Genomic DNA, 23267 nt, shown 5'->3' on the forward strand with positions numbered 1-23267 from the left:
CTGAATAATGTGAGCAGGACGAATTGGTGCGTAAATAAAAACACGTGCGACGCCGACATGCTAGTTGTCAAACTTCGGATGTGTTCGGGATTGTTTCGCGAATGCACTCAAAAGTGCATCGTGTCGATCGGGTGCGGGGGCGTCGCGTTTTGTTTACATCGGCACAGTGCTGCCAGAAGCTTGAATATTCGTAAATCGAGAACAGCTGATTGGGATAGTGTGTCAGTTTTGTTAAATAAGGAAAAAATTTATTTTAGAAAATATTTTATATTTTATTTTAAAATTTTACAGAGCTTACATGCAATTGTTTTCGGTTTATGCGGATTTTTAGGCCTAAACATTGAAAAACAGTAGATCATTTTGTAATTGATTTTGAATCTATTTACCAAACTCGATACTTTCCCGAAGAAAATCGTTTATGTACTCATAAATGGATACTACATATTGCGCTTTTTGCACTTTATAAGAGTTTTGCGAGATTTTTTTCTCACAGTCATTTTTTTCTCACACTCAATACACTCAATACACATACACAATACAAAAAAGTTTAATTTTCCGTGTATAATATTTGTGTGTGAAGGGGGAAACGCAATGGAGTGCGGCAACGGAACGGCAACGGCAGGATGCGGCAGCTGTCACTTTTGAATACACGGCAGTATATGGAACGGCACGCAATGATGCGGAACGGCAAATTGAGATTCTCACGTCCGAATGTGTGAGTGGCGATAAAAGGAAAACAAACACTCCTAGATGGTGCAACTCAGCAAAAATTGGGTAAAAATGAGTATATTTCCATATATTTTTTTACTCTTTTGAAATCATTGTGATGACCCGGTCATTTTTTAGGTTATGAGCAGAAGGAAAACAAACATGTTTTTACACATGACGAATTGCACATTAGTGTGCGAGCGCTAAACGTCACTCATCTCTATGCGGAATGTACTAAAACTGCATATTTTTTGAAAATTTTCAAAAAATGCGTCCTGGGGGAAACGCAATGGAGTGCGGCAACGGAACGGCAACGGCAAGCGGTTTGTCGACGGTTTGTACTAAAAAAAATCCGCATCATTGCCGCAGTTGCAAAACGCAATGCATGCGGATTTGCCGGACAGATTTTATATGACGTTTCAAGTTTTAAAGGAATTCTGATTTTTTCAAAGATGATTTTAATTATTTCTCGAGACGATTTAATTTCAATTATTCAAATAAACTTTTAAATTAATTCTAATTGATTCAGTGACTCCTTTAAATATATCAGAACCGCGATCAGAACAGTAGGAATACTATTTTTGATGTCTTGAACCGCCGGAAGTTCCTGCAGGAACTGCAGAGGCTCAGAAGTATTGTACATAATTCTAATAAGCAAGCTCCATCACCAATTTCTCCAGAAGATCCGCCACAAATCTCTTCGAAAGTTACTTCAGGAATTGAACCGGAAGTTCATCAAGAAATTATTTCGGAAGTTTTTGCTGAAATCGCCTCCAGGAAGTTTTTGCTGGAGAAACCTCCAGGAATTCCTTTGGGAGCTCCTACATGAAGATGCTCCAGAAATTTCTTCGGAAATTCCTTCAAGAATTCCCCAGGAAGTTTGTCTAGGAATTCCTCCGGAAAATCCTCCAAAAAGTTCTAAGGAAGTTCCGGTTTGTTGTACTTAATTGCGATAAAAAAAACACTAATTAAAGTACTCCGGAAGGTCCTTCCATATTTGGAAGTTTCTCCAGCAATTGCTTCGAAAGTGTCTTCACAAATTCCTTCGGGGTTCCTCCAGCGCTTCTTTCGGAATTTTCTTCGGAAGTGGCTCCAGAAATTGTTCCAGGAATTCCTGCGAAAGTTCCTCCATAAGTTCTTCCAAAAATTCCTCTGGAAGTTCCTCCATGAATTTCCCCAGAAGCTCCTCCAGGAATTCCTTGAGTTTCTTCAGAAGTTCCTTCAGAAGCTCCTGCAAAAATTCCTCCGGTAGTTCCTCCAAGAGTTCCTCAAGAAATTCCGCATGGAGTTCCACCAGGAATTCCTCCACGAATTCCTCCAGGAATTCCACCGGATGCTCCTCAATATTCTATCGAAAGTTTTTCCAAAAATTCCTTCGGAAATTTCTTTAGGAATTCCTCTGGAAATTCCTACAGAAGTTCTTCCGTAAGTTTCTCCAGGAGTTCCTTCGGAAGTTCCTCCAGGAGTTCATCCGGAAATTCTTCCAGGAATTTCTCCGCAAGTCGGTGTTGAACTTAGTCTGTAGATTAAAAAAACACCTTAATAAAGATTTAAAAAAAAATTCTCCGCAAGTTCCTGCGAGAATTCCTTCGGAAGTTCCTCCGTAAATTCTTCCAAAAGTTCCTTCGAAAGTTCCTCCAAAAGATCCTCCGGAAGTTCCACTAACAATTCCTTCGAATGCTTCTCCACGAATTCCTCCGCAAACTCCTCAAGATTCCTTCGTAAGTTCCTCCAGTAATTCCATCGGACATTCCTTCGAAAGTTCCTCCAGTAATTTCTTCGGAAGTTCCTTAAGAAGCTCCTTCAGGAATTCCTTCCGAAGCTCCTGCAAAAATCCCTGCGGAAATTCCTTCGTAAGTTTCCCCAAAAGTTCCTTCGAAAGTTGCTCCAAGAGTTCCTCCGGAAGTACCTTTAAGAGTTCCTCAGGAAATTCCTCCAAGAGTTCTTCAAGAAATTCCTAATGGAGTTCCACCAGGAATTCCTCCGAATGTTGCTCCACAAATTTCTCCGCAAGTTCCTCATGATTCCTTCGGAAGTTCCTCCAGTAAATCCTCCAAGAGTGCCTCCGGAAATTCCTACAGAAGTTCTTCCAGAAATTCCTCCGGAAGTTCCTCTAGATTCCTTCGGAAGTTCAGGAATTCCTTAAGAAGTTCCTCCAGGAATTCCTTCGGAAGTTCCTCCAGGAATTCCTTCGGAAGTTCCTCCAGGAATTCCCCCAAAAGTTCCTCCTGGATTTCCACCGAAAGTTCTTCCAGGAATTCCAGAGGAATTCCTGGAGAAACTTCCGGAGGAATTCTTGGAAGAACTTCGGGAAGATTTCCTGGAGGAGCTTCCGGAGGAATTCCTGGAGGAACTTCCGGAAGAATTCCTGGAGAAACTTCCGGAGGAATTCCTGGAGGAACTTCCGGAGGAATTCCTGGAGGAACTTCCGGAGCAATTCCTGGAGGAACTTCCGGAGCAATTCCTGGAGGAACTTCCGGAGCAATTCCTGGAGGAACTTCCGGAAGAATTCCTGGAGGAACTTCCGGAGGAATTCCTGGAGGAACTTCCGGAGGAATTCCTGGAGGAACTTCCGGAGGAATTCCTGGAGGAACTTCCGGAGGAATTGCTGGAGGAACTTCCGGAGGAATTCCTGGAGAAACTTCCAGAGGAATTCCTGGAGGAACTTCCGGAGGAATTCCTGGAAGAACTTCCGGAGGAATTGCTGGAGGAACTTGCGGAGGAATTCCTGGAGGAACTTCCGGAGGAATTGCTGGAGGAACTTCGGGAAGATTTCCTGGAGGAGCTTGCGGAGGAATTCCTGGAGGAACTTCCGAAGACATGTCTGGAGGAACTTCAGAAGGAATTTCTGGAGGAACTTCCAAAAGAATTCCTGTAGGAACTTCCGAAAGAATTCCTAGAGAAACTTGCAAAGGTATTCCTGGAGGAACTTCCGAAAGAATTCCTGGAGGAGCTTTCGAAGGAATTTCTGGAGGAATTTCCGAAGGAATTCCTGGAGGAGCTCTCGAAGGAAGTGGAAATTCCTAGCGGAACTACCTAATTTATTAGAAACTTTTTTTTCAAATTAATTTGTTTAAGTTTCGATTTTCATTTCCATTCAGAGTAATTTCCTTCGGAGTTTCAGGAAGTTTTCTCTTGATATTTGAGAGGAATTCTCTTGGTATTTTTTTGGAATTTCATAGGAGTTTTTCATTAAAAATCAGTGGAATTCCCTTGTAGATTCAGAATAATTATCCAACAAAGCTCAAGTTAATTTTCATGGTAAATTAAGAGAAAATTTTACATGGAATTTTTCTCGGAAATACGGAAATACGGAAAGGATCTGGGAACTCAAACTCACAATTCCAGGGATTTAATTTGGATGAATAGTGGATGTTCTATTGAAATTGGATTTACTTGTTGGATAAAGACAAGTAGAACGACGATTTTATGATTAATAATATAATCATTATTGTTTCTTCGAGGTTTTCACGATTTCCATAAATAATTTTATTCATTTTCAGCAATCCAGTTTAATCAAGTTGTCCTGATTATGCTTTCTCTGAAGTTCTCTGCTACTGAAAATAATACAAATTTGAATAAAATCACTTCATGCTAAAAGTAAACAAATCTTTCCGCAATACCGCTGCCGTATTTTTTGAAAAGTTTAAAAAAATATGCGGTTTTAGTACATTCCGCATCTGCCGTTCCGCATCATTGCGTGCCGTTCCATATACTGCCGTGTAGGGATCCTACATTCAGAGATATGCGAAAGCGGCCATCTTGAGCCAATCGAGCATTGAGAACTGTCAAAATCTGAGCCAAATGAACATCGTTATTGTTGCAGATCGAAAGGTATTGCGATTTTGGTGAAATAGATTTTATGAAAAGTTTTATTGAATAAACAATTTGTTTTGCTTTCGTATGTAAAATTAGTCTAGTTGATGTTTTATATTGTGTTCATTCGTATTGCTCTTTAGTTTTAGCAAAAATGCACTGCTATAGGATAGACAAAATAATCAAAAAGTGTCTTCGAATGTAAAGTCATGTGCAAGCCTAAACATTTTTCACTGCGGCAAGTGCTGGCAGTGTTTGTTTACGAAAGTAACAGCGTTGCTAAATCGTCTGGAAAAGTATTTATTCGCACATCTCTTAATATAGGATCCCTACTGCCGTGTATTCAAAAGTGACAGCTGCCGCATCCTTCCGTTGCCGTTCCATTACCGCACTCCATTGCTTTTCCCTCAGGGATCCTATATTAAGAGATGTGCGAATACTTTTCCAGACGATTTAGCAACGCTGTTACTTTCGTAAACAAACACTGCCAGCACTTGCCGCAGTGAAAAATGTTTAGGCTTGCACATGACTTTACATTCGAAGACACTTTTTGATTATTTTGTCTATCCTCTAGCAGTGCATTTTTGCTAAAACTAAAGAGCAATACGAATGAACACGGTATAAAACATTAACTAGACTACTTTTACATACAAAAGTATAACAAATTGTTAATTCAATAAAACTTTTCATAAAATCTATTTCATCAAAATCGCAATACCTTTCAATCTGCAACAATAACAATGTTCATTTGGCTCAGATTTTGACAGTTCTCAATGCTCGATTGGCTCAAGATGGCCGCTTTCGCATATCTTTGAATGTAGGATCCCTAGTTTCCCCCTAGTGCTCAATCTGAAAACAAATAGATGTCAAATCATGGCGGGAATCGATTTAGCGTACACGCTTACATGTGACCAACCAGTAATAGGTTATAATTGGGTAAATTTCAGTAACAAAAATCGATCAACCCGAAATGAGAGTGAGTGTGAGAAAAAGAAGCGGGCAAATCACGATTTAAGGCTGGTTTACAGTTCGGGAAACGTGTCCGCGGGATTTGTTACGGGATTTTGCTCCGGGTTTTGTCAGGGAAAATTTTCCGCCGATAAGTCTCCACTGTCAAAACATTTTCCGTGATTGGGTTTACACTTCAGGATTTTGCTTCGGGATTTGAGAATCTGCGTATCCTCGCCCGTGCTTGAGTTTACACTTCGGGGTTTTGGTTCGGATTTCTTTATACAAGAGTTGGAAAGATAACGAGAAGAGGGAGATATAGCGAGAGAAAGAGAGAGAATGAGTGAGAGAGAGCGATTGAGTGGGAGGGAAAGAGGAAATGAGTGAGCGAGTAAGTGAAAATGAGTAAGTGAGAGTGGGTGAGTAAGTCAAACTGAGTGAGTGAGTGAACGAGTGATTGAGTGAAAGTGAGTGAGTGAGAATTCGTGAGTAAGTGAGAATGAGTGTGTGAGGTTGAGTGAGTGAGTGAGAATGAGTGTGTGAGGTAAATGTGAGTAAGTGAGTGAGATTGAGCGAGTGAGTGAGAATGTGTGTGTATGAGTGAGATTGAGTGAGTGAATGAGTGAGAGAAAGTGATTGAGAATGAGTTAGAGCGAGTGAGTGAGAATGAGTTAAAGCGAGTGAGTGAGAATGAGTTAGAGCGAGTGAGTGAGAATGAGTTAGAGCGAGTGAGTGAGAATGAGTTAGAGCGAGTGAGTGAGAATGAGTTAGAGCGAGTGAGTGAGAATGAGTTAGAGCGAGTGAGTGAGAATGAGTTAGAGCGAGTGAGTGAGAATAAGTTAGAGAGAGTCTCACTATGCACTATTTCTCACTTATCACTTCTCACTTCTTAGTACTCATTTCTCACTTTACTCTTCTTACTTCTCATTCTCAATTCCCACCTCTCACTGTTCATTTCACTTCTCACAACTCATTTTTTCACTTATCATTCTTCACTTCTCAATTCTCACTTTTCTTTTCTCACTATTCATAACTCACTACACACTCTTCACTTCTCGCGCCTCATTCTCACTACTCAACTCTCACTTCTAATTTTACACTTCTTACTTCTTATTCTCACTGCTCATTGCTAATTGCTTACTTACTCATTTTTTCATTTCTCGCTTATCATTCCTTAGTTTTCTCTTCACACTTCTCACATTTCTCACTTATCACTATCCACTTCACTAAATTCTTCCCATAATAAATTTCCGTCATAGATTACACATTTCCCGTGCGGAATCAATTCAAACGGAATTGTTTCCCCGCGGGATTTGCATCTCTACACATGGGATTTTTAACCGTACACTTTTCCCGCGATTGGGTTTACACTTTAGGAAAAAAAAAATCGTGTAGACTTCTGCTCCTGTCACGGGAAACGCAAATCCCGCTCCCATTTAAATTACATGGGAGACCAAATCCCGCGACACGTTTCCCAAACTGTAAACCAGCCTTTTACACATAACTCTTCAAATTGGTGAAATCGGCAATATCTGATATGGGTTCTTTATTCACAAATTACGAAACGCTAAATTTGATGATTTTGGAACCTCCCCTCCTCCCTTGCGTAACATTTTTTGTATGGAAGGTTTATTTTTTGCCTTTACAAAATTGTTCCGAAAGGTTATCATTCACTTCAAAATCGAACTTTTTAAAGAAGGCTCGGATACCCATAGTGTTATACCTGGATAAAATAGTACCAAAGGATCAACAGTGTAAACAATTGAATTATCATATGCTCTGCGGTATACAATAGGATATATTGTTTCTCGATGGTTGAACGTATTGTAACTATAATAACTTAGAGCATCATTATCGGTCGCGAGCATTTTAATCACCCGCACAGCGCTTTCATTTTAGTTTCGTCACTCGTTTCCGTATCGGTCACTATTTTCGGCTCTCAATTTGGTTGCTGTATTCCGTACCGGTGACGTTTGACAGTTTACAGTTCATCAAATAGCAGCGCTCTTATCGCGCTACCAAATTTGGTCACCTGTCAGTCGCGCTACTGTTATAGCAGCGCGTTTAGTAGCGACCGGTAAAGTGTCAAGTAATTATACTGCGCTGCCAAACGGCCTAAACTCACCACCGGTAATCTTGCTCTTACAAATTTTAAAAGAACTTCTTTCGCAATAAAAGTAAAACCAAACTTCACTGATTAACAGTTCAAGCAAGAGACAAAACTCATTTATTACTCCTATTCACTTTACACATCTATATTTCCTTTACTCGATATCTCTTTCATTCTATTCTGTTTATCTATCTCTCTTATTGTTTAACATGCATTTGCCACTTTACCGCCTACAGTCTGAACTGGCGTTTGCGATTATACCGACTTCGAACTTCTGGTTATAACAACTCGTCATCCCTTCAAGACAATGTCTTGAAAAATCCATTATTTTAAATTTCACTGATATGCAAATAAACATTTTATTCGAGAATACTTAGTATTAACTTCATCAAAATCTTTACATAAATTTTCCAAACATAGACTTAATCTATTCAAATTTCAAAATCATTCACTTATACTAATAATAGATAAAATCATTCTTTCGATTTTTTTTAATTTTCCTTTTCGATAGCCGTTCTAGGCAATTGGGATGCTTCCATACTGACCTCATCAAAAATGTTCGATTCTGACACAAAACCATAGAATTTCACTCTCTGGAGTCAGTATCACTATTGATAGGTATTGTCGGCATAGCATCAACTTAGAATTCGGAAGTCGGGACTTCCGAACCGAACTTTCTTCCGAAGTTTTATCTGTCAAACTAATTAATGCGTTGTTTAGCGCATCTATGTGAATCCAGCGCACTACTTCCGAAGTTGGGAAAGTTGCCTTTATCTGGAGAAAAATCCAACTTCGGTATAAAAGCGTTAATATAAATTTGTTCCGGATAGACAATACATCATCTTCACATTGTCGTTTGTTGTTCCGAAAAACTTGATCCGCTGATTCAGTAAGGTGGCTGCTACAGGCAATATCATTTCGTCCTGCGGGTGGTATGCTTTTACAGGGATTCTCAATGGTTACTGTTGGTTGCTCTGCTGTTGCTGAACTTTCTCTACAAAATATAAAACTGCGCTTCTGGCGAGAGTTGTAGGGCACTTACTACGTACGCACTAACAGTGGAACGAAATCATTGTCACAACTCAGGGCCGCTAGTTGAAGATAATGTTGAATGTTATTCAGCAGTCTTCAAGGTGCAACATGTGTGAGATGTTCACGTAAGTTTTTGCACCACATCAAACATTGCTTGCTATGTTCGAACTTGCACATAGCAATCTGAACACGAACCTGAACTACGATACACCCAGGCGCAATGTACAATGTTCAAACATCGAGTTTAAACTTGGGTTCAAACATGTGCGCTTGCACACGAGAATGATACGCTTGGGTAAATGAAAGGGTTGCTAGGGAAACTATTGTTGATTCTTCACGTTTCCCAGCCTTGTTATTCATATCTCGAATAAGAGAAGTTAACCGAACTTCAATGAAGGTATGATTAAAAAACTGAAACATGTTGTGCACATTTTTTGCACTTGCATAACGAAGCGTTTATAGAGGTGAGGCCTTGATTCAGGCCTTTCATTCATGACGTCTTAGGTTCGAATCTGCTCTGGGCGGAACTTTTTGTTCTATTTTCGAGGTTCTGAAAGCAATGCTTCTCAGGATTAAGGGATTCTGCAACCACCAAAAAACTAATTAGTTCATATTTCTAAAATTTTGGGATAAGATTTTTCTGACACGTTTATTCTACTTACTTTGATAATTTATTCTACTTACTTAATATTCAGTTGTTATGAGCATTAAGAATAATATCTGAAGATTTTATGCAAAATGTTGAGTAAAAAATGTTGTGATATTGAGATATCGGGACCAAGCGCAAACTGTGGGTAGGCGTTTAAGTATCTTATTCAGTTATTTCACCACCTGATAAGGGCTGAAAAGTGGCATTTATAAAACTAAAACTATTCATATGCCATTTCTAAAAAAATGCAAAGACAAGGATTCAAACACTAGTGCCCTGAGTGAACGTCAAACGAGTTTCCACTGGGCCATCACCGCTACTCAAGAAGAGAAACCACTTGACCAATATGAACAGATGAACAGCATGCTGTGTGTAAACTGATGTTTAAACTTCCATGTTCAAACCCGTGTGTTTGAACTTGGGCGCACACTCGTGTTCAAACCGGGTGCGATTTTGGTTCGGTTTATGATGAACTCGGTTTGGATCTAGTATGCATGTTTGAGTGCGAACTTGCACACGGGAAAACTGCACTTGTTTAAACGCGGTTCATGTTTTCGTGAAGACTGTTATTCAGCTGAACTAAAACCGTGAACTTGCCCAAAACTTTAAATCGATTTCCGTCAATCACCACTAAAAGCCTACTGCATTTTTCTAGCATACAATGCTTAAACTCTCTCAAAAACGTCTTCTCTGAAATAACGCTGAAGAACCACAATCTATTGCCATTTTCAAATATTTCCTTTCAACTTTTGGCTCAACATAACAAGGTTCACTAATTTTGTTGACCGACGAAATCATAAGGCCCGATGCCCACGTAGCGTCTTTTCAACGCTGCGTGCACACGGCGTTAAAAGGACGCATGTGTGTATCGGAAAAAAGCGGTAACGCAGCGTCGCCGCACCGATGCACACCTGCGTTTTTTCAACGCCACGTGCACGCAGAGTTGAAAAAACGCTACGTGGGCATCGGCCCTAAGGCAGCCTAAAGTTTCTTCTTCATCATCTGTCTCCATATCTACTTTCAATCTAAATAGTCCAGAGCTGCCTGGTTTAGGTGAATCTACAAATTTAACATTACTTTTACTGTTTAGAGGACTCCGTTCTTTTAGACGATAGCAATACTTTCTTGTATGTCCAGTTTTTTTTACATAAATATAAAGGTTTTTCTTTTCTACCTGAACCCTTGTCATAACCTCGGTCATAACCATTTCCGCTTCTACTCCTCGACCGGTACCGATCATAACTCCGACTTCTCCCTCTAAACCTTGATCTGAATCGTGAACTCTCATTTCTACGGCCCAGTCTAGCTACAATTCCTACATTTTTTTCCGCACTTCTTCCTAATACTTGTCCTGCATGTTGCCCGGCTGTCGCTTTAACCTGTTGCCAGGTAGATTTCGGTCGACTTCTTTTATTTCTTTATTGAGGCTTCGCCACCATGATCCTCTGGGTCTGCCTCTGCTGCGATGTCCCGCTGGGTTCCAGTCTAATGCTTGTTTACAGATTTCGTTTCCGCCCCTACGTAGAGTGTGGCCGACCCAGCTCCACTTCCGATCCCGAATTTTTGTTGCTATCGGCCTCTGGTGACAACGACGATGGAGCTCGTTTTTAGAGATCCAGTTGTGAGGCCACCAGGCCCGAATTATATACCGCAGGCATCTGTTAATGAACACCTGCAGCCGTTGAGTATTCTCCACTGATACACACAATGTTTCGCTAGCGTATAACAGCACAGATTTCACGTTAGAGTTGAAAATTCGTATTTTGGTGCGTTCACTTATCTGCCTGGTTTTCCAGATATTTCTTAAATTCGCAAAGGCAGCAGTTGCTTTCTTGATGATGCTTTTTCCTGATTAACAGCGGCACGAAAATCGGTGCCATGTGATGTCAAATGCTGAAAAACGAAGCATATTTTAGTAGGGTTGGTGAAGAGCGGTTTATTTAAGATGGTCCTTAAAGATATTTATAGAATAGAAAAGAACAAAACTAATCCTGCCGGTGGGGGCCGAAGGAAATCCTTCTAGGATTCCGACCTTCTGGAATCCTAAAAAGAACCCCTTTTGGAAATCCGAAGAAATTGCTTATCTTGTAAAGGCTGATAATGGATTTTTCCAGAATACCAGAAAAATCTTGGAATCATTTTTTCAGAGATTTCGGCACAAATCATAAATGCTTTCCGACAAGAGTCCTTCAGGGATTCCGAAGGGAATCCTTTAGGGATAACTTTAGGAATTCTTTTAGGGTAGAGTCCTATAAGAAAAGTTCCACTATGTGCCACGTTTGACAGGTCTCCTGCACGTTTGGAACACGCATTTGTATGAAACTGACAGACGACTCTGTTCCAATTCTGACACTTGACGACACTGTTATTATAGTCACTGTACTTTAGGGATTTCTTTGGGGAATCCTTAAGGGATTTCTTTAGAGAACCCTTTAGGGATTCAAAGATTCCGAAGGTAATTCTGTAAGGATTCCGACGGCAATTCTTTAGCGATTTCTTCAAGAAATTCCAAATCAATTCCTTCAGAGATTCCACAGCGATTCTTTCAGGGACTCCGAAAAGAACCCTCCAAGTACTCCTACGGAAATCCTTCAGCAATGTTTTAGAGGGAAAGTGAATCCTTTAGGGATTCCAAAAGGGAATCATTTAGGGATACCAGAGGGAATCCTTTAGGGATTCCAAAGGGAATCCTGTAGGGATTCCAAAGGGAATCCTGAAGGGATTCCAAAGGGAATCCTTTAGGGATTCCAAAGGGAATCCTTTAGGGATTCCAAAGGGAATCCTGTAGGGATTCCAAAGGGAATCCTGTAGGGATTCCAAAGGGATTAGGGGTTCCAAAGGGAATCCTTTAGGGATTCCAAAGGAATCCTTAGATTCCAAAGGGAATCCTTTAGGGATTCCAAAAGGGAATCCTTTAGGGATTCCAAGGGAATCCTTTAGATTCCAAAGGAATCCTTTAGATTCCAAAGGAATCCTTTAGATTCCAAAGGAATCCTTTAGATTCCAAAGGAATCCTTTAGGATTCCAAAGGGAATCCTTTAGGGATTCCAAAGGAATCCTTTAGATTCCAAAGGAATCCTTTAGATTCAAAGGGAATCCTTTAGATTCCAAAGGAATCCTTTAGGGATTCCAAAGGGAATCCTTTAGGATTCAAGGGAATCCTTTAGGATTCAAAGGGAATCCTTTAGGGATTCCAAAGGAATCCTTTAGGGATTCCAAAGGGAATCCTTTAGGATTCCAAAGGAATCCTTTAGATTCAAAGGGAATCCTTTAGATTCCAAAGGGAATCCTTTAGGATTCCAAAGGAATCCTTAGGGATTCCAAAGGAATCCTTTAGATTCCAAAGGAATCCTTTAGATTCAAAGGGAATCTTTAGGGATTCCAAAGGGAATCCTTTAGATTCCAAAGGAATCCTTTAGGGATTCAAGGGAATCCTTTAGGGATTCCAAAGGAATCCTTTAGATTCCAAAGGAATCCTTTAGATTCCAAAGGAATCCTTTAGGGATTCAAAGGGAATCCTTTAGATTCCAAAGGAATCTTTAGATTCCAAAGGGAATCCTTTAGATTCAAAGGGAATCCTTTAGATTCCAAAGGAATCCTTTAGGGATTCCAAAGGAATCCTTTAGATTCCAAAGGAATCCTTTAGGGATTCCAAAGGAATCCTTTAGATTCCAAAGGGAATCCTTTAGGATTCAAGGGAACTTTAGGGATTCCAAAGGAATCCTTTAGGATTCCAAAGGGAATCCTTTAGGATTCCAAAGGAATCCTTTAGGATTCCAAAGGGAATCCTTTAGGGATTCCAAAGGAATCCTTTAGATTCCAAAGGGAATCCTTTAGGGATTCCAAAGGGAATCCTTTAGATTCCAAAGGAATCCTTTAGGGATTCCAAAGGGAATCCTTTAGGATTCCAAAGGAATCCTTTAGGGATTCCAAAGGAATCCTTTAGGGATTCCAAAGGGAATCCTTAGGGATTCCAAAGGAATCCTTTAGATTCAAAGGGAATCCTTTAGGGATTCAAAGGGAATCCTTTAGGGATTCCAAAGGAATCCTTTAGGATTCAAAGGAATCCTTTCGGGATTCCAAAGGGAATCCTTTAAGGATTCCAAAGGGAATCCTTTAAGGATTCCAAAGGGAATCCTTTAAGGATTCCAAAGGGAATCCTTTAAGGATTCCAAAGGGAATCCTTTAAGGATTCCAAAGGGAATCCTTTAGCGATTCCAAAGGGAATCCTTTAGCGATTCCAAAGGGAATCCTTTAGCGATTCCAAAGGGAATCCTTTAGCGATTCCAAAGGGAATCCTTTAGCGATTCCAAAGGGAATCCTTTAGCGATTCCAAAGGAATCCTTTAGGGATTCAAAGGGAATCCGTTAGATTCGGAGGGAATCCTTTAAAGGATTCGGAGGAATCCTTTAGATTCCAGAGGTAATCCTTTAGGGATTCCGGAGGGAATCCTTTAGGGATTCCGGAGGGAATCCTTTAGGGATTCCGGAGGGAATCCTTTAGGGATTCCGGAGGGAATCCTTTAGGGATTCCGGAGGGAATCCTTTAGGGATTCCGGAGGGAATCCTTTAGGGATTCCGGAGGGAATCCTTCAGGATTCAGAGGAATCCTTTCGATTCCAGAGGAATCCTTTAGGGATTCCAGAGGGAATCGCTTTAGGGATTCAGAGGGAATCCTTTGAGATTCCAGAGGAATCCTTTAGGGATTCAGAGGGAATCCTTTAGGGATTCCAGAGGAATCCTTTAGGATTCAGAGGAATCCTTTAGGGATTCCAGAGGGAATCCTTTAGGGATTCCAGAGGGAATCCTTTAGGGATTCCAGAGGAATCCTTTAGGGATTCCAGAGGAATCCTTTAGGGACTCCAGAGGAATCCTTTAGGGATTCCAGAGGAATCCTTTAGGGATTCCAGAGGGAATCCTTTAGATTCCAGAGGAATCCTTTAGGGATTCAGAGGAATCCTTTAGATTCCAGAGGGAATCCTTTAGGATTCCAGAGGAATCCTTTAGGGATTCCAGAGGAATCCTTTAGGATTCCAGAGGAATTCCTTTAGGGATTCCAGAGGGAATCCTTTAGGGATTCCAGAGGAATTCCTTTAGGGATTCCAGAGGGAATCCTTTAGGGATTCCAGAGGGAATCCTTTAGGGATTCCAGAGGGAATCCTTTAGGGATTCCAGAGGGAATCCTTTAGGGATTCCAGAGGGAATCCTTTAGGGATTCCAGAGGGAATCCTTTAGGGATTCCAGAGGAATTCCTTTAGGGATTCCAGAGGGAATCCTTTAGGGATTCCAGAGGAAATCCTTTAGGGATTCCAGAAAAAATCCTTTAGGGATTCCAGAGGAAATCCTTTAGGGATTCCAGAGGGAATCCTTTAGGGATTCCAGAGGAAATCCTTTAGGGATTCCAGAGGAAATCCTTTAGGGATTCCAGAGGAAATCCTTTAGGGATTCCAGAGGAAATCCTGTAGGGATTCCAGAGGAATCCATTAGGATTCAAAGGAAATCCATTAGGGATTCCAGAGGGAATCCCCTGGAATCCCTAATGGATTTCTTCTGGAATCCCTAAAGGATTCCCTCTGGAGTCCCTACAGGATTCCCTCTGGAGTCCCTACAGGATTCCCTCTGGAATCCCTCTGGAATCCCTAAAGGATTATCTCTGGAATCCCTAAAGGATTATGTCTGGAATCCCTAAAGGATTCCCTCTGGAATCCCTAAGGATTATCCCTTTGGAATCTCTAAAGGATTCCCTTTGAAATAGTTAAAATATTTTCTCTGGAATTTCTACAGGATTCACTTTGCAATCCCTAAAGGCATCGCTTTGCAATTCCTGAAGGATTCGCTTTGTAATCCTAAAGGATTATTTTTGCAATCCCAAAAGGATTCGCTTGGCAATCCCTTAAGTATTCGCTTTGCAATCCCTAAAGAATTTTCTCAAGGATTTGCTTTGCAATCCCTTAGGGATTTGCTTTGCAATGCCTAAAGGATTGCCTTTGGATTCCTCAAAGTATTCGCTTCTTTGTCACTAAAGAAATCGCTTTGCAATCCCTAATGGATTCGCTTTGTAATCCCTAAAGCATTCGTTTCGCAATCCCCAAAGGGTTTGCTTTGTAATCCCTAAAGGATTCGCTTTGCAATCCCTGAAGGATTATTTTGCAATCCCAAAAGGATTCGCTTCGCAATCCCTTAAGTATTCGCTTTGAAATCCCTAAAGAATTTTCTAAAGGATTTGCTTCGCAATGCCTAAAGGATTTGCTTTGCAATCCCTAAAGAATTTGCTTTGCAATCCCTTAACGATTCGAATTGCAATCCCTAAAGTATTCGCTTTGTAATCACTTAAAGTTCGCATTGCACTCCCTAAAGGATTCGCTTTGCAATCCCTAAAGGATTCGCTTTAAAATCCTCAAAGATTCGCTTGCAATCCCTAAAGGATTCGCTTTGCAATCCCTAAAGAATTCTCTAAAGGATTCCTAATGGATTGCCTTTGGAATCCCTAATGGATTCCCTCTGGAATCCCTAAAGGATTCCCTCTGGAATCCCTAAAGGATTCCCTCTGGAATCCCTAAAGGATTCCCTCTGGAATCCCTAAAGGATTCCCTCTGGAATCCCTAAAGGATTCCCTCTGGAATCCCTAAAGGATTCCCTCTGGAATCCCTAAAGGATTCCCTCTGGAATCCCTAAAGGATTCCCTCTGGAATCCCTAAAGGATTCCCTCTGGAATCCCTAAAGGATTCCCTCTGGAATCCCTAAAGGATTCCTCTGGAATCCCTTAAGGAGTACCTCTGGAATCGCTAAAGGATTCCCTCTGGAATCCCTAAAGGATTCCCTCTGGAATCCCTAAAGGATTCCCTCTGGAATCCCTAAAGGATTCCCTCTGGAATCCCTAAAGGATTCCCTCTGGAATCCCTAAAGGATTCCCTCTGGAATCCCTAAAGGATTCCCTCTGGAATCCCTAAAGGATTCCCTCTGGAATCCCTAAAGGATTCCTCTGGAATCCCTTAAGGATTCCCTCTGGAATCCCTAAAGGATTCCCTCTGGAATCCCTAAAGGATTCCCTCTGGAATCCCTAAAGGATTCCCTCTGGAATCCCTAATGGATTTCCTCTGGAATGCCTAAAGGATTCCCTCTGGAATCCCTAAAGGATTCCCTCTGGAATCCCTAAAGGATTCCCTCTGGAATCCCTAAAGGATTCCCTCTGGAATCCCTAAAGGATTCCCTCTGGAATCCCTAAAGGATTCCCTCTGGAATCCCTAAAGGATTCCCTCTGGAATCCCTAAAGGATTCCCTCTGGAATCCCTAAAGGATTCCCTCTGGAATCCCTAAAGGATTCCCTCTGGAATCCCTAAAGGATTCCCTCTGGAATCCCTAAAGGATTCCTCTGGAATCCTAAAGGATTCCTCTGGAATCCCTAAAGGATTCCTCTGAAATCCTAAAGGATTCCTCTGGAATCTAAAGGATTCCTCTGGAATCCCTAAAGGATTCCTCTGGAATCCCTTAAAGGATTCCCTCTGGAATCCCTTAAAGGATTCCCTCTGGAATCCCTTAAAGGATTCCCTCTGGAATCCCTTAAAGGATTCCCTCTGGAATCCCTTAAAGGATTCCCTCTGCAATCCCTAAAGGATTTCTTCTGCAATCCCTAAAGGATTCCCTCTGCAATCCCTAAAGGATTCCCTCTGGAATCCCTAATTCCCTCTGGAATCCCTAAAGGATTCCTTCTGGAATCCCTAAAGGATTCCTTCTGGAATCCCTAAAGGATTCCTTCTGGAATCCCTAAAGGATTCCTTCTGGAATCCCTAAAGGATTCCTTCTGGAATCCCTAAAGGATTCCCTCTGGAATCCCTAAAGGATTCCCTCTGGAATCCCTAAAGGATTCCCTCTGGAATCCCTAAAGGATTCCCTCTGGAATCCCTAAAGGATTCCCTCTGGAATCCCTAAAGGATTCCCTCTGGAATCCCTAAAGGATTCCCTCTGGAATCCCTAAAGGATTCCCTCTGGAATCCCTAAAGGATTCCCTCTGGAATCCCTAAAGGATTCCCTCTGGAATCCCTAAAGGATTCCCTCTGGAATCCCTAAAGGATTCCCTCTGGAATCCCTAAAGGATTCCCTCTGGAATCCCTAAAGGATTCCCTCTGGAATCCCTAAAGGATTCCCTCTAGAATCCCTAAAGGATTCCCTCTAGAATCCCTAAAGGATTCCCTCTGGAATCCCTAAAGGATTCCCTCTGGAATCCCTAAAGGATTCCCTCTGGAATCCCTAAAGGATTCCCTCTGGAATCCCGAAAGGATTCCCTCCGGAATCCCGAAAGGATTCCCTCCGGAATCCCGAAAGGATTCCCTCCGGAATCCCTAAAGGATTCCCTCCGGAATCCCTAAAGGATTCCCTCCGGAATCCCTAAAGGATTCCCTCCGGAATCCCTAAAGGATTCCCTTTGGAATCCCTAAAGGATTCCCTTTGGAATCCCTAAAGGATTCCTTTTGGAATCCCTAGAGGATTCCCTTTGGAATCCCTAAAGGATTCCCTCTGGAATCCCTAAAGGATTCCCTCTGGAATCCCTAAAGGATTTCCTCTGGAATCGCTAAAGGATTCCCTCTGGAATCCCTAAAGGATTCCCTCTGGAATCCCTAAAGGATTCCCTCTGGAATCCCTAAAGGATTCCCTCTGGAATCCCTAAAGGATTCCCTCTGGAATCCCTAAAGGATTCCCTCTGGAATCCCTAAAGGATTCCCTCTGCAATCCCTAGAGGATTCTCTCTGCAATCCCTAAAAAATTTCTTCTGCAATCCCTAAAGGATTTCTTCTGCAATCCCTAAAGGATTCCCTCTGCAATCCCTAAAGGATTCCCTCTGGAATCCCTAAAGGATTCCTCTGGAATCCCTAAAGGATTCCCTCTGGAATCCCTAAAGGATTCCTCTGGAATCCCTAAAGTTCCCTCTGGAATCCCTAAAGGATTCCTCTGGAATCCCTAAAGGATTCCTCTGAATCCTAAAGGATTCCTCTGGAATCCTAAAGGATTCCCTCTGGAATCCCTAAAGGATTCCCTCTAGAATCCCTAAAGGATTTCCTCTGGAATCCCTAAAGGATTTCCTCTGGAATCCCTAAAGGATTCCCTCTGGAATCCTTAAAGGATTCCCTCTGGAATCCTAAAGGATTCCTCTGGAATCCCTAAAGGATTCCTCTGGAATCCTAAAGGATTCCCTCAGGAATCCCTAAAGGATTCCCTCAGGAATCCCTAAAGGATTCCCTCTGGAATCCCTATAGGATTCCCTCTGGAATCCCTATAGGATTCCCTCTGGAATCCCCAAAGGATTCCCTCTAGAATCCCTTAAGGATTCCCTCTGGAATCCCTTAAGGATTCCCTCTGGAATCCCTTAAGGATTCCCTCTGGAATCCCTTAAGGATTCCCTCTGGAATCCCTTAAGGATTCCCTCTGGAATCCCTTAAGGATTCCCTCTGGAATCCCTTAAGGATTCCCTCTGGAATCCCCAAAAGGATTCCCTCTGGAATCCCTAAAGGATTCCCTCTGGAATCCCTAAAGGATTCCCTCTGGAATCCCTAAAGGATTCCCTCTGGAATCCCTAAAGGATTCCCTTTGAAATAGTTAAAATATTTCCTCTGGAACCCCTACAGGATTCACTTTGCAATCCCTAAAGGCATCGCTTTGCAATTCCTGAAGGATTCGCTTTGTAATCCTAAAGGATTATTTTTGCAATCCCAAAAGGATTCGCTTGGCAATCCCAAAAGGATTCGCTTGGCAATCCCTTAAGTATTCGCTTTGCAATCCTTAAAGAATTTTCTCAAGGATTTGCTTTGCAATCCCTAAACGATTCAAATTGCAATCCCTAAAGTATTCGCTTTGTAATCACTAAAGAAATCGCTTTGCAATCTCTAATGGATTCGCTTTGTAATCCCTAAAGCATTCGTTTCGCAATCCCTAAAGGATTTGCTTTGTAATCCCTAAAGGATTCGCTTTGCAATCCCTGAAGGATTATTTTTGCAATCCCAAAAGGATTCGCTTCGCAATCCCTAAAGTATTCGCTTTGCAATCCCTAAAGAATTTTCTAAAGGATTTGCTTCGCAATCCCTAAAGGATTTGGTTTGCAATCCCTAAAGAATTTGCTTTGCAATCCCTTAACGATTCGAATTGTAATCCCTAAAGCATTCGTTTCGCAATCCCTAAAGGGTTTGCTTTGTAATCCCTAAAGGATTCGCTTTGCAATCCCTAAAGGATTATTTTTGCTCAGGGGTGCTCAGGATACATGAGTGAGTGATTGAGTGTAGCATTTGGCAAATCACACCAGTTATTTTTGCACTAACACTAACTGGCTCGAAACTGCTAACACTAGAGTAGAGTGGGGCAAGAGTGCGCGTGGGGTAAGAGTACGTTTTCGATTTTTTGAAGTAATAAAAAAAGATAAACTAGCAGCACTGCATCAGTTTGACAGGTATTCTGGCCAACTATTATAATGTGTAATTGTAAACGATTTGAATAAACAACAAGGGAGATATGGACTTAGATAACTTTTTGGTCATTTTGCTAAAAATAATTGGATTTCCGCAACTAGTATTTCATTACCATATATACGTTCAATCAGGTGAACATTATACCATTTCGATAACCTATTGTATAGAGTACTTTATGGTACAGAACACCAATCCGGTTGGTTTTCCAAGAAGTCAAAACCATTACTTGAATATTTTTTGGGACTGTGGGGTAAAAGTACGCAGGAACCGGTGGGGCAAGAGTACGCATATGAATCTTGAAGTTATGATGCCAAACCCGTATCTCCGGCCGAAATAAGACTTCTTCCAAAGCGTAAAGATCCACAACTAAGAAAAAAGGGACAGAAATTGAAATTATCACAAGTTTTTAGGATAAGTTGAAGTAGTTTGGTGTTAGAAAGGACTTAGCGAACAAAGCACTGAAGCGAAATAATTAAATTGTATTAGGACTTGTTGTACACCTAAACATAGTACGAAAACACAATTTCAGCTTAATGATGATTTCATTTAATCAAAAGAAACATTCATAAATTGCTCAACGGTTAGCTGGGAGGGGTTGTGAGATGTGTGACGATCCATATAATTTTTAGAGGATTCATACAAATAGTGTAAGATAGGGGGGGAGGGGTGATGAAATAGCCAAATTTTACGTTACGTGATTGGTGGACTTTCTTTAAGGAAAATGCCTTTGTATACGCCACGCGAAACCTGATATATATGTTTACCTCTGTAGTTTTTTGTATATATAAAAAACAATGGTTTTTCGTATGAAAGTGCACATTTTTAGGACCCCCTCCCCCTTTAAGAGTTACGTAATCTTTAAACATTCCCTAATATATGCTCATTAAACATCAATAAAATGTTATTAACTCTTATTTGTGTTAATATATACTTAAAGCACATGATTGGATAAATGCGTACTCTTACCCCACCCGATGCGCACTTTTACCCCACCGGTGGGGTAAGAGTGCGTTTTTCACTTGTCTTGCAATAAGTGTTCTACTAAAACGAATCTCAATAATTTCAATATTTTTTCCACTGGGTAACATAAAGGAAGAGTATATGAATCATCGACACTGATTTGATATGCAGAAGCTTGCTTCATAAGGGCCACATGATCGATTAAAACTAAGTGCGTACTCTTGCCCCACTCTACTCTATACCGCAATCCTCTAGGGGAGCGAACACTTATTACCTATAATAGGTACTTTCAGCCCCCTCTTCCCTTCGTAAGTCCTTACGGGAAAATGTACAAACAATGGTGTATTATTTAGATGCTAGACCAACTCTCTGGGAATATTCCGACCGATCAGGAAAAACGATTTTAGGCTGTGAACCATTCCACCGATTCGTTTAACTTTTAGTTAAAATTTGACAGTTCGATGGTTATTTCGCCGTGGTTAAAAATAACCCTGCTCCGGAGCATGGTTAGATTTGACAGTTCGATAGTTAAATTTTGTTCGCGAGAAAATTGGCGCCAAATCCATTTCGTTCCGAATAACTATCAATCTGTCAAAACTCAAATGGGTCGGCTTCGGAGTAAAATTTTAACCACGATGGGAAAATAACCATCGAAGTGTCAAATTTTAACTTAAAGTTAAACGAATCGGTGGAATGGTTCACAGCCTTAGGATGCTTCTAATTAAGATTAAAGAACTTGGTGCTAAAGAAAACTAATAACATTAAAAAAATACCTGACTCGGCGTTGCAAAAGTGGCTTGGGTGAGTAGGTTCTTCGTCATACTGTTGAATAGGGCAGTACGATTTGACACCACACGACGGCCGCTTCCGTCACAGAGAAATTGCTGGTCTTCTGATTATCGATTGACGGCGGTGGTCATGATATCGGAGGTACTGCTGAAGTTCCATTACTTGGACTGCTGATGTGCTGTTGATTTCCGTAAGCACTTATAATTAAAGATGTTGCCGACAACGATGATGTGGAAGTGGAGGTAACTATTTTTGCTGCATCCCAGGTGGAGACCGTTTCGTCTGAACCAGCCAATATGTGAAGACTGGCGGAACTCTCCGTGGTTACACCAGCTCAATCCTTTGTTTTAAATCGCTCGAAAGTGGTTTGGACACATGCTCCGGCCATTCGTTTTTTTTTTCTTTCAACTATCCGAACCTTTCCTGGCATACCAGACTTTTCTTGGTTATACCAGCCGAGCGGTTCCTTGATTAGGGCCCACGGCGAAAGATCTAGACACGATTTTCCTCTTCTGAAACAATAAGATAGATGAAAAGGCATTCGAAGACAAGAATTATTAACAAATATCTACCAAAAGCGGTTATTTTCCATTCGGGCTGTTTAACTCATCGAATCAGCTGTCGACAGTCGGGGAATATTCGGAACTGGTGCCGCTGATGACTCACTACGGACGGACGCAGCCGTGATCACCCAACCGTGCATGTATCCATTGTAAATGTGAGGGAAAACTCCCGACCCGGTACCAAAGCCGTGCAATCGTGGCTCACAAGAAGATAGCCTGTCGGAAATTCCGGCAAGCTCCGAATCGAATTGCTGTGGCCACAATATGCCGCTCCCCAGGTGCAGTCGTTCGCATACCAAGCCCGCATTGAGAAATCCCGCAACAAGTCACGCAATTTTTATTATGCTTAACGATAGCTTTCCATTTTTTTTGGCTGGAAACAAAGCAGAATCCATACGAAATAATTTGGAATGTTGAAAGTTGGTATAAACAATGACTCACCTTCTAAGTTAGGTAGGAATAACGATATTCTTTAAGAATATTATAAAATTTATTCCGGCACGACACTTTCGACAATTTCCACTCGCGAGTAAAAAAACATGGCGTGCGATTCGGGTTCGATCCAAAAGCAAATCTGACCAGTGTTGCCGAGATTCAATATTGCATTCTACTCAAATATAATATAGCATTCAAACCTGTGTAATTTTACACAACTTGTTTTGGCTGACTGGGTTGCATCTATTTTAGTGTAATATTAAATATTTTAGATATGAATAGTACACTGGAGCAACGTAAAAGAAAATTATCAATTGCAAACTGTGTAATTTTGAAGCGGTGTAGTATTACATCCAAATATATTCAAATATGCATTAGAAAATCGTTATTACATCGATTTTTTCGTACATCTGTCTGATTACGTCGATGCACTTTACAATCTTTTTTGCTGTGAACAGCCACACAAAACAGCAGCAACCAACGGTACCGATAAAAGAACGGTAATAACAGCAGCAGCAACACGTCAGCCGTCCTCAGCAACAGCAACAGGTCAACCTTCCTCAGCAAATTCTCAGCAAACCGCAGCACAGCAGCAAAGGATCCCTTTCAAATATATAATCGATGCACCCTTATCCTTCGTATGGCTTGTCACTTTCAACTCACTAAGACCAGCTCACCGTACAAAATGCAGTTCTCAAATGCCTTTGTCAAAAGCTCAAAATTTCACTCGCTGATGAGTCACTTATAACTCACCAAATGGAACTCACGCTTCGCTGGTGTACAATGAACCCTAGTTGGCTTTGC

General features: G+C 41.2%; 1 long non-coding RNA gene across 1 annotated transcript; it reads right to left on the reverse strand.

Annotated features, from left to right (window-relative positions):
- Positions 1-7711: 7711 nt before the first annotated feature.
- Positions 7712-22583, reverse strand: LOC134214050 (uncharacterized). Its single transcript, XR_009979628.1, has 4 exons — positions 22470-22583; positions 22038-22401; positions 21450-21977; positions 7712-11156 (listed from the first exon to the last, which is right to left on the reverse strand). It is a non-coding gene; the product is annotated as an uncharacterized LOC134214050 (long non-coding RNA).
- Positions 22584-23267: the final 684 nt, after the last annotated feature.

This window comes from Armigeres subalbatus, chromosome 2, assembly GCF_024139115.2.
Source record: "Armigeres subalbatus isolate Guangzhou_Male chromosome 2, GZ_Asu_2, whole genome shotgun sequence".
NCBI classification, from domain to species: domain Eukaryota; kingdom Metazoa; phylum Arthropoda; class Insecta; order Diptera; family Culicidae; genus Armigeres; species Armigeres subalbatus.